Here is a 15,000-nt window from a genome sequence, read left to right as displayed (position 1 = left end):
TCCCTATCGCGCCACCTCTCCCCCCGGGGCCGGGACTCCGGGTGACATTTCCCTCTCCTCCTCCTCCCTCCTCCTCCTTCTCTCCCCCCCCCCCCATTAGTGGCGGTTGGGTTGGTAGCGCGGGAGCGCGCGCTAGCGGGGAGGGCGTGGAGCGCGCGCTGCCTGCGAGCGGAGGGGAAGGAGACGGGGGGGGGCTAAAGGGGGGAGGGGGAGGGGCGGCATTGACAGCGAGCGCCGTGTCCGTAGCGCTGCTTCAGCCCGAGTGGCTCTCCCCCCGCGCGCCCCCCCTCCCTTCCCGGCATGCCCCAGGGCAGCGGGGCTGGCGCTAACGAATTTGAATGAAGAGCCCTGCTCTTTCGGCGCCATTTTCGAGTGATGCCCGATCGCATCGCTGCCGCGGGGGAGACGCGGATCGCGGGGCCGATCGCTGCTGCTGCCGCCGAAAGTCACCTCCCTCACCCGCCGTTCCCCCTCCTCTTCTCACCCTTGCTGCCACCACCGCCGTGCATTGGAGCGGGTGCCGCCACCGGCATAGGCGGTAAGAGCCGGAGGGACCGGGCGCGGCTGGGGCTGAGGGAACTGGGCGGGCGGGCAGGCGGGGGAAGCCCGTCTTCGGTAAACGGGGGTAGCGTGCACCCCGCCGCTGCTGAGAAAAGTCGCTTCAGGATCCCTGTGGGCAGAGGGTGGGAGGCTCCCGGAGGTGGCGGCAGGTTTCGCCGGTGGCTTCTGGGCGGATCTGTCACTCGCTTCCCTCAGCCTCAGAGGGTGGGAGCGAGCGAGACCGGCTGCCTCCTCCGGCAGGTAACCCTGCCGCCCGGAGCGGCGGCGGGCAGCATCTCTCTCCAGTGAGGATCACGAGAGCGCCTCTCACCCCCGACGGCCCGGCCCGGGCAGAGCGGTGCGGAGGCGGGCGGGGGGAGCCCGGGGCGGGCGGGAGGCGCGGGACAGCCAGAGCGGAAAGTCGCGCCGTGGACCCGGTGTGCGCCCCGCTCCTTCATGACATGACATGACAGGCTTCCCTCTGATCCCCCCCTCTCCTTGCCACCCCCACCCCCCGCGGATCCCTCCCTCCCGCCTTCTCCCCCGCCTCTCCGCCGTGGAAATTTCGCGGCAGCGCTCGGGACACGGCGGCTCCTGCTTCCCGGCTCTGCAGCAGCAGCAGCCAGGATGACTTCCCCACTTACATGCACATCTTCCTTTCTCGCATGCCTCCTCCCCCCCCCCCCCCGCCTCCTCCTTCCTCTCTCCCCGTGTTTTCGTAATCCGGATTAATGCCCCTTCTCTCTTTCCCTTCGGTCCCCCCCTTCCCCCCAAAATAAGAAGACAACCTTCGCTTTTTTCCTCTGTTTCCTTTCCATGTTAGCAGATTAACTTCTCCGTTTAAGCGCTTTCTCCACCTCCCACTCAAGCGCTTAATTTCCCGTGTCACAATATCGGAGCCGCCTTTAGCAGAAACCTGGGTGACGGTTATGCTGCCACATGCTATCACATTTATCATCTCTGTCCCTTTGGGTATTAACGAAGGACCAAAGTGCTGTTCATCGCTTATTGCATAGGGCTATTTTTCCCCACTCTTAACATTAAAACACGAGTTTCCTTCCTGAACTAGAGGGGGGGAAACATAATCCAAGGCCATTTGAATCGTGCCAGCTATTTGTAGGTGTTTTTCCTCTCCTCCTACACACCCCAAAACCGAGTAAATACTCTCCCCATAGATAGCCCAGCCTAATACTGTGATCAGAGCTGGCCATTCACCTCCTCTTCCCCGCCTACAAAATTCTCTGTCTCTGTCACCCGGGTCGCTATTTGTCATTGGCTTAGCTATTTTTTGGTGGCTGTTTCTATGTCATTTCTCGGTGGCCAGCAGCTCTCGGATTTTCGTTGCTGGATAAGCGCGATCGTGCTTATTGTGATAGGCGCCGAATCCACTCCCTCTCTCCCTCTCGCAGTCGATCTGGGAAGCGATTCCCTCGCCGCACACACATAATATGTGACACGGTGCCTTTCCCTCCACGGTGCCGTTTAACCCTCTCGGGGCCGGGGTTGGCGTGGGCACTCGCGTTTCGGAGTTGCACACACATACAGACACGCAGAGAGACACATACAAGGCATATTTTTGTTGCTGCAGCTCCTCGGTGGGAGCGCGGGCAGGGATAACACCGTGCAGCGGGGTAGGGAGCTCCGCAGCAGCTCGGGCGCTGGCAAGCCAGCGGGCTTCTTCCCAGCTACAATTTCTAGCGTTACTTTTTATTCCTCTTCCTACTTCCCTCTTCGCTTTCAGCCGCCGTACCGCTTTGGTTTTTTTTTTTTTTTTTTGCGTGGTTGGTTGGTTTTGCTTTTTTTTATTATTATTTATATTATCCGGAGGCAGGAAGGCGTATGGATATATTCCCCGATGCCGTGCGATCGGCGGGCGCTCTGGGTTGCCGTCGAGCTGGTGGGCGCGCAGGATGCGCAGCGAACGCAGCATCGGGCCCCTTTGAAGGCGCCCGTTGAGCGGAGCCCGGACTGGCTGCTGCCCCCCCTGGTTGCCTGCGGGGCTGGGGCTGGGAGGTTGGACCGGGTCACAGCCTTTCCCCTCTCCTCTCCCCCCTCCCCCAGCCCCCATGCACATCACTCCGCGGCGTTCAAAGCCAAAACCGGCCGCCTTAGGCTTAGCACCCTCGCCACCGAAAATAACGAGTTAACCGAAGAACGTAGGAGGGACATAGAGAAGACTTGGGGTGCAGAAGTGCTGTACAAAAGATTTCTGTGTACATGGCTGAGAATGTGTAGTCTTAAAGTGAAAAGCAAAACTTAACGTTTCCAGCATGGCAACTGGATTGTGATTCAAGATATTTTCTGTGTAATGCAGAAATACACTAGTTCAAAGAGGTTTTTCTGCCTCAAATCCTTAGTTTCCTTGGATTCTTTTAATCCAGTACACAAATTACATTTTTTCAGTCCTTTTTTTCCCTGGGAATAGCTGCTTCGTTTGTCTCCGCAATTTATACCTTTATGTCCTAAAAGCTAGAAAATTCAGTTTAATCTCTGAAATTGTGATACTACTGAGATCCTATTGAAATTTAGCACTTATTTCTTTAGATTTGCATCGGTACTTTCCAAGTGGTATCAGAAACGTTTTTAACAGTTAGTATGGGAATGTGCACAGAGCTGTTTCATTGTAGCTGTGTATAGTTCCAAATATCAGGATTTGAAGAGATTTACACTATTTAGCGTGGAAATGCACTCACAGGCACTGACTTTCACTTTCAAAGAAATAACTGTCCTGACTCATAGCTAATTTATGAAAAAACATCTATAATTCAGTGTTCTACAGGTGCGTGTACATTTTTCCCTACTATTTGACAGTCATGTTCAATAGCATGAATTTTATACCTTTTTTTATTTTAATTAAAATCTGTGCTTAGCACATATTTGACTACATAAACCAACTGTTCTTCTCAGCTTTTTTATTTCTCAGCTGCACCATTCCCATATTTTACAATTACATAAAGGTGGGTGTGGCTAAAATGAAAGCAGTAAGCAACCTAATATCAATATATGTGTCTGTTAAGTAGGTTTTCCTTTCTTATACTTGATGTACCCCTTATTTTGAGATATTTTTGGGGAAAAGAGTCATGTAGCTTAAATAGACCCTCGTAGAACTGCTTGCATTTTTCACCTTAGTTAAAATGTCAAACATTAACTGGATTACTTGGCCCTGGAAAAGTTACATTCGGAGTAAATAGCAAATGAACTTAAAGATCTAAACATACATATTTATATTTATAAGCAAAAGTTCAAGTTTTATGCTTAACAGAATATTGCTTAGGTATACTGTGTAGCATACATAGTGTGTTTTTTGTTTTTTTTTTCCCCAGCCTAATCCTTTATCTTGATTTTTAGGAAAACCATCCAAATAAGCTTCAGGGTTGGTGTGGTTTTGTTTTTGGGGGGGGTGTTATTTATTTATTTTTCCTTTCTTTTTTTAGCCCATAAGCTGTACTGAAAGTTCCTAAGAGATACCCTTTCGTTTTCTAGATATGTATCTACTAAAGCTTGGAGTAACTTAGATTATTAATTTTTTTTAATTTATTTTCAGAAATAACAGTAATTTGAAAGTGTGAATCTACAGCTATTCCAAGTTTTTCACATGCTAGGGTGGTTTTGCATAGCAAGCTTATTGTAGTAATGTTTTAAATGTAGACTATGTATACAATAACAAGGTGTCATGGGGGGTTTCTGCTTGCTTGGTTGTTTGATTTTTTTTTTTTCTTTTTTTTTGCTTAGCTCCTGAAATTCTGAACTTCTTACTGTTCCATCCAAAATCTAATGTCATTGAAGAAATTTTGCTGCTAAATGGTAGTCTTTATTTCCTTAATTATCCTGATGACTAATAAGTCAGATTCTGTAGTGAAGTACAAGTGGAACTGCATACACACTACCTACCTGTGTACACCCTGCCTGTGGACTCTAGGAAAGGTGCACATCTCATCCATCTTGAATGTCAAAAGCTATCCTAACAGGTGTATCAAAGGTTTTCTGTAACGCTTCTACATATGTACAAGCACATGACCTTTCTTCACATGAAAAGTATCCACGTAACAGTTAGCATTTCTTTTATAGGACCTTACAAGGTTTTGGTACTTGTATTGGGAAGCAATTAACTACTGAATATATAAGGGAGGACTGAGAGGCTTGTCACTATATTCTACAAATATGCTGCAGACATTCATTCTGTTTTGTAGATGCAGTCATCCACCCACACCCAAAGGCCCATTGCAAGTCATTTCAGTGATTTACATTCATTACTAACTGTCAAAGGTAGTGTGCATCTTGGGCTAGTTCTGACTGTCTGTGGAAGAAATAGGGAATGAAACTGTAGACTTCTGTATACAAACAGAAAAATATTTTTATGATGAAGATTTTAAAACTAAAAATAACTTTATGTAACCCAATAAGTGTTCTCCACAGATAATTTTTTGTATTTATATATAATTACAAGTTCTAAACAACACTGGAACCCAATTTCAAAATTCAGAATCTTTCCTATTATTAGTAGTACTTGGGCTGCCTCTTCAAACAACATTTTCCATATTACTCTTGTACATAGTCCGCTGTGACTCTTCTTGCCGCTATCTTTTTTTTTTTTTTTAATAGAGCTAGTAATGAATTTTAAAGGTAAAAAAAAAATTAAAATTATATGCCCCACCAATATAAGGGGCCATCACACAGAGTGGAGATGTGTATCTGCAGATTTCTATTAACTTTTTTGTTACTCAGAGAAAATGTTCCTTTGCAATTTTATTTTTGTTTTGTACACTATTGGCAGGAGTTATATAGAATTTTTAGGTAACTGATGTGTTAATACATAACAAGCTAGATAAGTTAGGTTTCAAAAGCAATCATTTTGTTGAAAAATATATTCATTTTGGATAGTGGATAATTTCAGAAATGGTTAGAATCAGCTAGGTATAAAAATTTTTGCCCATGTTTAATAGGGTGTAAAGCAATGTCTGTACTGATTTCTTTTTCTTTTTAACCCTTTATTGTAAGTTTTTTAAACACTCCAATTCTAATTAAAAAACTTTGGGCTGTGTCTATTCACTAAGCAGTTGATAGTGCCACAATGGAGGAATAGTTTTGATCTTAGCTTCGTATGTTGTTTTGTGAGAACTCCAGCAGGCTTGCATGAATATTAGAGAAGGGTAGCAGATCTTGAGCTCTGGTGCAGCTAACACTTAAAGTTTGGCAATTTTTTACTCTAATATTTGCATCTAATATTTTAGTGTATCATTAAAAATAGGTTCTTTTTACAGAGAATATGAAGTTTTATAACTTTTTATAACTCTAAACTCTTTTCCATATCTCGGTAATGAAGAGTTGCTAGTGTGTAAGGATGACCTCAGACACACACACGTTTATCACCAGATACAACAGTAGAAAACTTATATACATTTAGGTTTTTTTATTAACAGTTTCCTGTGATGTCTTCTAAAACTGTAGATGGTATTGTTATATTGCTCAAAACTGAAAAATAGCAGTGACTTTCAGTGATCGTTACTAATGTCTAAAGGAAACCACTGTTAGAAATAGGACCCCCCCCACCCCGTGACTATTTAGTTTGTTTTCAGACACTGTAATGAGTGTATCCACAGTAAATAGATTATTAATAAACTTTTCAACACTGAATCTAGTTGCAACTAATTATTTTATTTAGCATGAACTAAAATTCACTTGAAGATTAGGTCTGAGAAAAAGATAATTACACATCGAACAGGGCTTAAGCTTGTATTTTCAGTTTAAGTGGTTTTATGTAAGACCAAGTTTCAATATTATCTTTAAGTATGTTAAATATCAACATAAGCATGATGGGGAAGGGTTTTTCAGGAAAACTTTTGTGTTTCTCTGTAAAAACAGAAACTTTTTTAAAAGATGAATTAGAAGATGTGTGGAATACATGAAAATAAAGACAAATTCCTTTTTCTTGTTACAGCAGGGTGCTTGTTATAGTTCTATACCTGTGAAGGGGGGGTTAGTATTTTCTGGAATACGCTTAAAGAATAAAGAACAAATTTATGTAAATATTTGTAAACAGGTGACCCAATCTAGGCATCAACTACTCACTTATCAGGCATAGGATGTGTTTTGTCATGGTATCTGAAGTGAAAAAGTCAAAATAAAGTCAAAAGAAATTTAAGAATTTGGCTGTGTGAATACATTGTTTCCTCCAGTAGATACTTGACTATAGTTACTACCTCTATCAAGTTATACTTGGTTCTTGCCTGATCATGGCTAATTACTCTCATGGCTGCTTTCTTTTTCTTTCACTTTTTTTTACTTTTTTTTTTTTTATTTTAAAAATGTATTTTCATGGTATTATGTGACTGCAATATTTCATTTATGTTTTACAGAAGCTAGAATTTGTAGGCTTGTATTTTAATAAAGGCAATAATGGTACTGCTTGGATGAGCAAAGTAAATTAAAACTCCTTAAAGGAAAACACTAGAAGTTAAATACTTAACAGTCAATAGCATGTTTTAGGAAATATGACAGTAGTAATCACACAACCCTTAAGTAATTTAGTCTTACCTGTTTGCTTCTTTGAGTGTGGAGGGAGAGACTGAGGGGAGGGGGAGGGAGAACAATACCCTCCCCTCCCCCCACCTCCTGGGATTTTTTTTTTCCTTCGTCTTACTTTCATCTTAAAATGCTGTGGGAAGAATGAAAGCAGAAACATGCTGATTTGTTTCAGGAGGCTTCTGATAATAAAGAAGCGTATCACAGGTGTTCCTAATCAAGTCAGTTTGGTTAAAAAAAAATAAGTATTTTTAAAATCAGGATTTCCTGTAACATAGACAATGTGAGGGTCAAGCCGATGACCTACATCTATGTTTGGGGATCAACCATGAAACTGTGGGTGTTGGAAATATGTTATAATACATGACATTTTTATTGCAGGTTTTGACCTTTCAATAGAGAGCTGATTTTGGAGAACGGCTTGCTCCTGTGATTGAAAAACTCTCTCTGGAAGGTTGATGGAGCATGAGAATGGTATATATTATATTAACTTTCTCTTATTGCACATGTTCTGTATTAAGAAAAGGTATACAGTAGTATAGCTTATTCAGATTATTCAAAATAGGTCAGTTCTGCTGGGTTTGTTCAAGTTTTTTGCTTGTTAAAATAATTCTTCTTTACACTCCTTCTGTAAAATAAAAAAAGATTAAGTAAAAGTACTAGCACAGTCTGTGCTCAGAAGGAAATGAAGTGGCCAAAAAATTTGTATAAAAAGCTGAGTTTGCAACAGCCTTGATCATTAGACTTGTATAGATTCTCCATATAGTATTGTTCTTATATTCTTGTTTTGGGAATTACAACTGAAATGAATGCTAATCCAAAACCAAAGTATGGATGATACAGTGTTTATTTTTAAATAACTAGTTTGGGTTTTTTTTGTTGGGGTGGTGTATTAAAGAATATAATTGAGAGCTATCTGAGTGCATTTCAATGTACTATGCAAAATTTGTTTTTAAAGGCATTAGTAAACTAGCTACCTGGCAAGCAAAGAAGCAGAAAACAGGAAGAAAATTATCTTCAGAGCCCTCTGCCTGTACCATAATAGTCAGAATTTTTATTTATTTTATCTCTGCGCTGGTAAATGCATGTTATATAGTAAACCAGTGAACACTCAAAAATAATTAATATGGACTATGCTACACTCATATTGCAAGTCTTGCTTTGCACTAGAAGTACTAATTTGGCTGAAACTGAGAAATCCTTTCAGAGTAATCATAACCTATCTTCATGTATATGAATAATCTTAACTAACCATTTACAGAGATGATTGAAATTAAAATAGTAACTGCTCTTGGATTGAGTAAATTTGTTTAAATACTAAATGGAGTAGTAAAAACTGTAAGACTTTATCTTCAGCAAAATATATTACAGTAGAACAAATTTTATGAACGTGTTGTGACTTTAGCAATTCCAGCTTTCAGCTGGAATCCAGTTTTTATCCATAATCAAATCTGTCTGTCTTCAAGAGCATTTTTTTTTTTTTTTTTTTTTTGTAGGAAGTAATTGTACTGTAAAATGAGAGAAGTTTTAAACCCCAAAATTTTAGATTATCCAAGTAACTGCTAATTTATACCAAGCAAATCCAGCGAGGTGTAAATTTCATATTTCCTCATTGTTGTAACTAATGGCTAGTTAGCTGAAGAACTGCTGGCTTTTGCCAGTAATACACCTCCTGTTACAGAAGTATTCGAAGTAGATATGTTCTGAATATATTTTTCACATAATACTATGATTTCAGGATAGTTAAGACCTCCTATGGAAAATTATCAGTTGAGAAACAAAGCTCTGAATACAGAAAGTATAGGAAGTGAAACATAACTTTACATAAGCTTTTCAGCTTGTGAGTAGTGAGTAGGTAATTCTTAGTTTTTAACCTTTCCTTCTTTCTGTGATTAAACACAGTGAAAGTATTTTGATTAATGCTCTATCAATGTTTGGATAACATGCCTAATATGCTCCCAAATAAATAAATATTGCACAGTGTGTCCAGAAACTGCTCTGAATGTACTGCAGTGCTGGTTTGAGGGATTTTTATTTTTTTTTTTAACTTTTTCCTTTTTTTTTTTTTTTTTTCCTTCTTGTTATCTTAGGAATATAAGGGTTTCACAGAACACTTCTTTGAATTTCATTTTTTTTTCTGTACAAAAGCAATTACATTCTTGTTAATGAAAATCAGGATTATATTGCAAGTCAAAGGTATCTAAGGCTCCCTTGTGAGATATTTAAAAGGTGAAAGTTTGATGGAGTGTTCCTTAGTCTGACACAAGTTCAGAGTATTTCTCATAGATTCTTATTCAGCAAAAAAGGTGGTTTCTGGTTCACAACTGTAAATCAAAGGGGTTTTAAATTTAGGGCCTGATTCTGCAAACTTTTAAATACACAGGTAGTCCTAATGACTGAAAACCATGAATGAGGATTTGCAGAATTATGTTCTTATTAGAAGGCTTTTATTTTTTTTTTATTTTTAATTGAATTGTTTTATATTTGGTAGTTAGCATGGCTCTTTCATTACCAAGAGAGTAGGTGGAACTTTAAAGAGACATGTGGGGTGTGTTTGCTTTATTTTCTTACTCTTAGCCTCTGCTATTGTAGTTCTTTTCTTAGGAAAATTCCCATTATTTTGTTGTAAGCCAAGGCTGAAATAAGGGCTGCAGTACTTGTTCCTTAAAAATAGTTGGTGGGGCTATTGCAAATTGTATGCTTGACTTTGTGAACTGTTTTGCAATACCTAATTGTAATGAAGCTGAAAAGATAAAAATGTACAGACTCTTCTTTGCTGAAGTGCTTCTCGTGTAACTTTTCATGGCCACTTTTTACTATTCATACTATAGGTACACACTTGAGGCTGTACAGACCTTGTTGACTGAATCATAATTTGAAAGTTGAAATGCAAGCTTATTGCTCATCTAAAACCTGTTGCAGATTTTGTCCACTCTTATGCTTTCTTTAAGGACTTTTCTTGATTTTCAAAGGCAACTTAAATAGTTTTCCTGAAAGAGATATGTAGCTATAAATGCAACCCATGCCTACTTATTACAACACATATAAAATCAGCCATTGTTTGAAACCCTATGATATCTTAGGCATGGCTGTTTAAAGTTTTGAAATCTGAAAAAACTGAATTTTCTGAATTTTGTTAATTTAAACTGGATCCCGCCCTAACATTATTTTTAAATGGAGTTTTGTATACTATTAGATTTAAATAGACATTAACTTTCATTATTAGATTAGGCATTTAATGAAACATGTATATACAAAGGATTTAAGACTGGTATATTTACACCTTATTTTTCCTTGTCTGTTGATAAAATGGTCTTGCAAGGCAATAGGAAAAGAAAAACAAATTACATAAAAATTCTTTAGGAAAAATAGTTACAACATGCTAACTGGGATATTTAAATGCTTATTCTTCTCACTTAAATGTAAATATACGAAAGTAAGGCATTGCCCCTTTTTTTTACTACTCTGAATTTTATATATTTATTTATTTTAACCAAAACCTAAGTAGAAATTTATGTAAACACATACATTTAAGCTGTGGGTACGCGAATGAGAAATGTAATTTGAGTTCTTAAATGGTAAGCTACTGTATTGATGGATTGTTAATCCACCTTGTTTTAGACTGCTGTTCACACACTAACATGAAAAAGGGCATGTATGAAGGTGCAATTGCTGATTAAGTAGTGTGTTTTAATAAACCACTGTTTCTAGCTTTGCTAATTTTAAATTTATTTTAAGTATATGGATATTCACAGTAATTTTTTTTTATTCTGACTTCATTGGGGGCAGGTTTATTTTTTTTTCCAGAGAACAAGCTTTTTCTGTTACATTATTATGAATTTTTACACCAATATTTTGAGGAAATGGATACTTTTGCAGCAAAATACTAAGATAATCTGTTCAAAGCAAGAAATCAGCAATAGGTATTTTTTAAAATTTGTACAGTACTTAGAAATCTCAGCAATGTGTAAATATCTCTAAAATGTTTACACCTTTCCATTAACCCACTGTATTTGTAGAGCTTGCTTTTTACTTTATCTGGGTATCCTATGAGTTTTCTTGTTCTGGGGGTTTTGTTGGATTTTTGCAGTCTTCAGGCCAAAGATTGTAAGGGTTTTATCCATCCATCTCTTAGTTGATATGGAGAGTGATTTTTTTTTTTTTTTTTTTCTTTTAATTCCCCCTCTCCTCACAGAAGGAAACGGATTTAAGCATTACTATGACAGTGGATGTAAACATTTTGAAAGTATTGTAATTATTAACATGATTATGGTCTTCCTAAATTTAACTGTTAATTTCTTACTTCAAAATAGATACAGCCTAACATAAGTCACTTTCAGATTTAGACAGGAATTCAAGTGGTTCTGCTGAAGCAAAAGTTTGGCTTTAGAGTTTATGTATTCTTTTGGAGCAGAATTTTCGCTTGGTAGAATGGGTATATACTGTGGTCTTAAGTGTGTTATCACCTCAGTAATACTGAAAACACTTTGCTGCTGCTTGTTACAAGTTAGTCCACATTGTAGTCAAGATTGGGAATTAGAAAAGGAAGATGCTTCATCTTTTGTGAAACCTTACATGGGTCTTACGAGAAGGTCTATTTCTAAATCAAAATACATTTTCAAAAGTCTGTTGCAGAACAGGGTTTTCTATTGAAATTGTCACACATCAGTGTCTTGCACAGGCAAAAAAACTCCCTGTCAAAGAATGGTTATGTACTGGTTACCTTGTCCCCAGGCTCCCCACACCAAAAGATTTTTTTTTCCAGGTTCACAGGAGAAGGGAGAATGATGCTTTTAATGCCAAGCACAGGAGTTACACAAGCAGCAGTCCAATGTGTATTTTTTTTTTTTCCATTTGTTGTATCACCTAACTAACAGTATGTTTGAGTTCTCAGGCAGAGTGAGTATTAGTTAGGGATTGTAGTTCTGTATAACCAAGCTATTTTTTTTAAACAGAGGGTCATATGCGTATCTTAATGGTATTTATCCGTAGGCTGTTTGATATGCAAGTGTTACTAATATGTTCTCCATACTTCTTTAAGTCCTAGATTCATGGCCTTTCTAATCAATTCAAGAGTAGGTAAAATATGGTTTGATATAAACTCACAGGAAAATGCTTGCACTTTTCTTTCTGGAATTACCAGGTTGAAAATCTGGATCTTCATTTGCATGATGCCTGTTTTGCATCTAGTTTTAGAGTGTAACTAGGAGACTCTTGAATTAGCAGTGAGAGAATAATTCCTTCCAGGGTATTAGTACTGCTAGACTGTGTTCTGTTTTTACACCAGCAACTCTTCAATTTTCATTAAGGTTTTGATGCCAGCTATGTCACTGTAATTACAGTGAATTTGGCTGTGAAGACTGAGTGTTTGCTTCAGAAATAGATAGTTTAGTGAAGTTCCATGAGAAACTAACTGAAATGTAAAATACAAGAATGTTGATAAGTTATCTCTTAGATTTAGTCTTGGTTTTGGTTTTTTTCCTGCTTAGAGATACAGATTTCTTCTTGCATTTTCAGTGTGTAATCCTTAATTTGTAAACCTCACAGTCTTCTGATCTGAAAATGATCATTCAAATTGCTGTTCAATTTTTTTGTTTGTTTTATTTTGAGATGAATATAACTTATGTTGCTGACCCACTTTCCATTATGTAAAAACCTGAACAGAATTTGTCATTAAGGTGGGAATTCATGAAGGCTGACACTAGAGGGCAATTCAAAGCAGCAGCTTACCCCTGAACAGTTGTGTGTGCGTGTGGCCCTGTGTTGAAGAAGGCGGAACCCACAGAGGGTTTCCAAGGGTCTTCTCCAGGCAAATCTGGTCTTTCTGATTACCCTCCTAAACAATTTATTTAAGTCGCTTTTCATAGCCTTGTGTGCTCTGCTGAGTGAGGAGGAAGCTAAGCCAGTTCTTATGCATTGGTGAATTAGAAGTTAAGGAACATCTTCCATGTTGTCTTACTTCACTCACTCTTGCCACTGTCAAAAAGGTAAAACTTAGTGGGTGGTGGGTTTTGTTTGTTTTTAATTTGCTCCCCTGTGCTACACTGAACCCTTTGTCCGAAAGATACTGCGGTTTGGGAAGGAAGGTAACATTGTACTGAAACTTAAGTGCCTTTTGTTAAATATCAAGGAAAATGGTATATATGGTGAGTAAAATATATTCGTATACATTTCTTGCAAAATACTGCAAAGCTATGCAATTAATAAGACTTATAAATACTTAATTTCATGTAAAAAGAAAAACAAAAAAAAAAAAAAAAAAAAAAAAAAGGCAAAACCAAACTGGGGAAAAAACCCACATACCACAAACAGAATAAGGCACCAGACAGATACTCTGTCCATAATTTTATCAAGGAAAATATATTACACCAAATGTAAAAAAAAAAAAAAAATTAGTTGAAGATAGGTAATCAGGTGCTGTATTTAATATTTTAACTGAGAAAGAGAGATCATCTGTGTTTATTGTGCACAATTTAAACAATTTATGTAACTGCATTACATAATAAATTACAGTTTTCACAGTTGCAATGTTCGTTATAGATTTACAGAACATCTTGAATGCTTGTAAATAATAACCTGTAATGCAAGTGGTGATGTCATGGTTCTTGAAAAGCACTCAAGAATTCTTATTTTAGCAATGCAAATTCTCTCATTATATTGAAATGTATGCACCCAGCCATGTAAATGCTTTTGCCACAGTACAGATTTCAACAAGGCAATTCTATAAGTGTGTTTAAACCTGTCTCTAATCTTATATACATAGATATCATATATTATTGTACATTTTATTTGTATTTTTATATAAAACCCCTAAGATTAAAATGGCATGATCATTCCAAACTCTGTACCAGTTTTTCAAGTAGTATTGCCTTTGCATTCTCTCATGTAAGTTAGTATAAATGTCTAAAACTTGTTCTTGCTTTAACTGTTCTCAAGGATTTTTATGAGGAATACAATCAATTTTATAAGAAATACTTAACAATCACTCTGGCAGTGCCACAAATCAATAGAAATACTACAATACATTGTTACAGTAAACATTTACACCTGTTTTCTGCAGGTCTGATCAGCAACTCCAGTGCAATTTGAAAATATGTAATCAGCTGGAAGTGATGTGCCCGACCTTAATCGGTGCTGGAGCGTTTGGAAGAGAGATTGTGGCATCCCACAGTATATAGTCCAACAATGACTGACCTTGATGAATCTGTGAAAGAAGAAAATAGTTTTCTCACTTCTTAAATTGCAAAATGCACAAAAGAAAAAGAAAAAAAAATAGTAGAACATGTGGAATTTAACCCATTCAAGTTTTTAAATTCTCTGGGGCTTAGGGGAGGTTTTGGGGCAGGGGGACTGTTGAGGAATTATTTGATGATCATGTGCAGTGATAAAGAGGTCTTAATCACACACATGAACTCTTGATTTTGGGAATGTGAATATTTATACCAAATCTGGCTGAATACTTAAGTGCTTAAACCGAGCATGCATATAAGCTTTTAAGGAACTGAATGCTTAGTCTTGCAGGTAAGACGCTACCGATTTAAGAATAAGCATTTTTGTGCCAACATGACTCTGTGTGGTTTTGTGTTTTTTTGTTTTTTCTTTTTTCCTTTTACCAGCTTGATTTTTGGCTGTAAATCAAAGAGACCAGTTCTGTTGTTAAGCTAACATTCAGGCTGTCTTCAGAATTTTGTTTATTTGAACAAAGCAAGAACAAATGTGTAAGTACCAGCAATGCACAGACCAATATTGCAGTATTGGTCTGTTCTATCTTTAAGCAGGTGGTTTCATGTGGCAGGCTGGAAGAGAGACTCTTTTTCTTCCCAGCTTTTGACAAAAAGATGACGCATATGACTCAGAATTAGAAGGGGAAATCTGCCAGTTTGCATCAGTTCCTTAACTTGTGGGCTGCTATTCACCACAAGGAGAATCAGTATACTC

The 15,000-nt window shown here is 38.3% G+C and overlaps 1 long non-coding RNA gene across 1 annotated transcript in view; it reads left to right on the top strand.

Annotated features, from left to right (window-relative positions):
- Positions 1 to 14,727, top strand: part of LOC308218259 — a 62,279-nt gene extending 47,552 nt beyond the window's left edge. Inside the window, exons 3-4 of the long non-coding RNA XR_013956343.1 lie at positions 7,444 to 7,536; positions 14,123 to 14,727. This is a non-coding gene — a long non-coding RNA (uncharacterized lncRNA). The remainder of the gene's footprint in view (positions 1 to 7,443; positions 7,537 to 14,122) is intronic.
- The last annotated feature ends 273 nt before the right edge of the window (positions 14,728 to 15,000 follow it).

The sequence above is a fragment of the Psittacula echo genome (genome assembly GCF_963264785.1).
Source record: "Psittacula echo genome assembly, chromosome: 3".
In the NCBI taxonomy this organism is placed as follows: domain Eukaryota; kingdom Metazoa; phylum Chordata; class Aves; order Psittaciformes; family Psittacidae; genus Psittacula; species Psittacula echo.
This window is presented reverse-complemented; position numbering and strand designations above follow the sequence as displayed.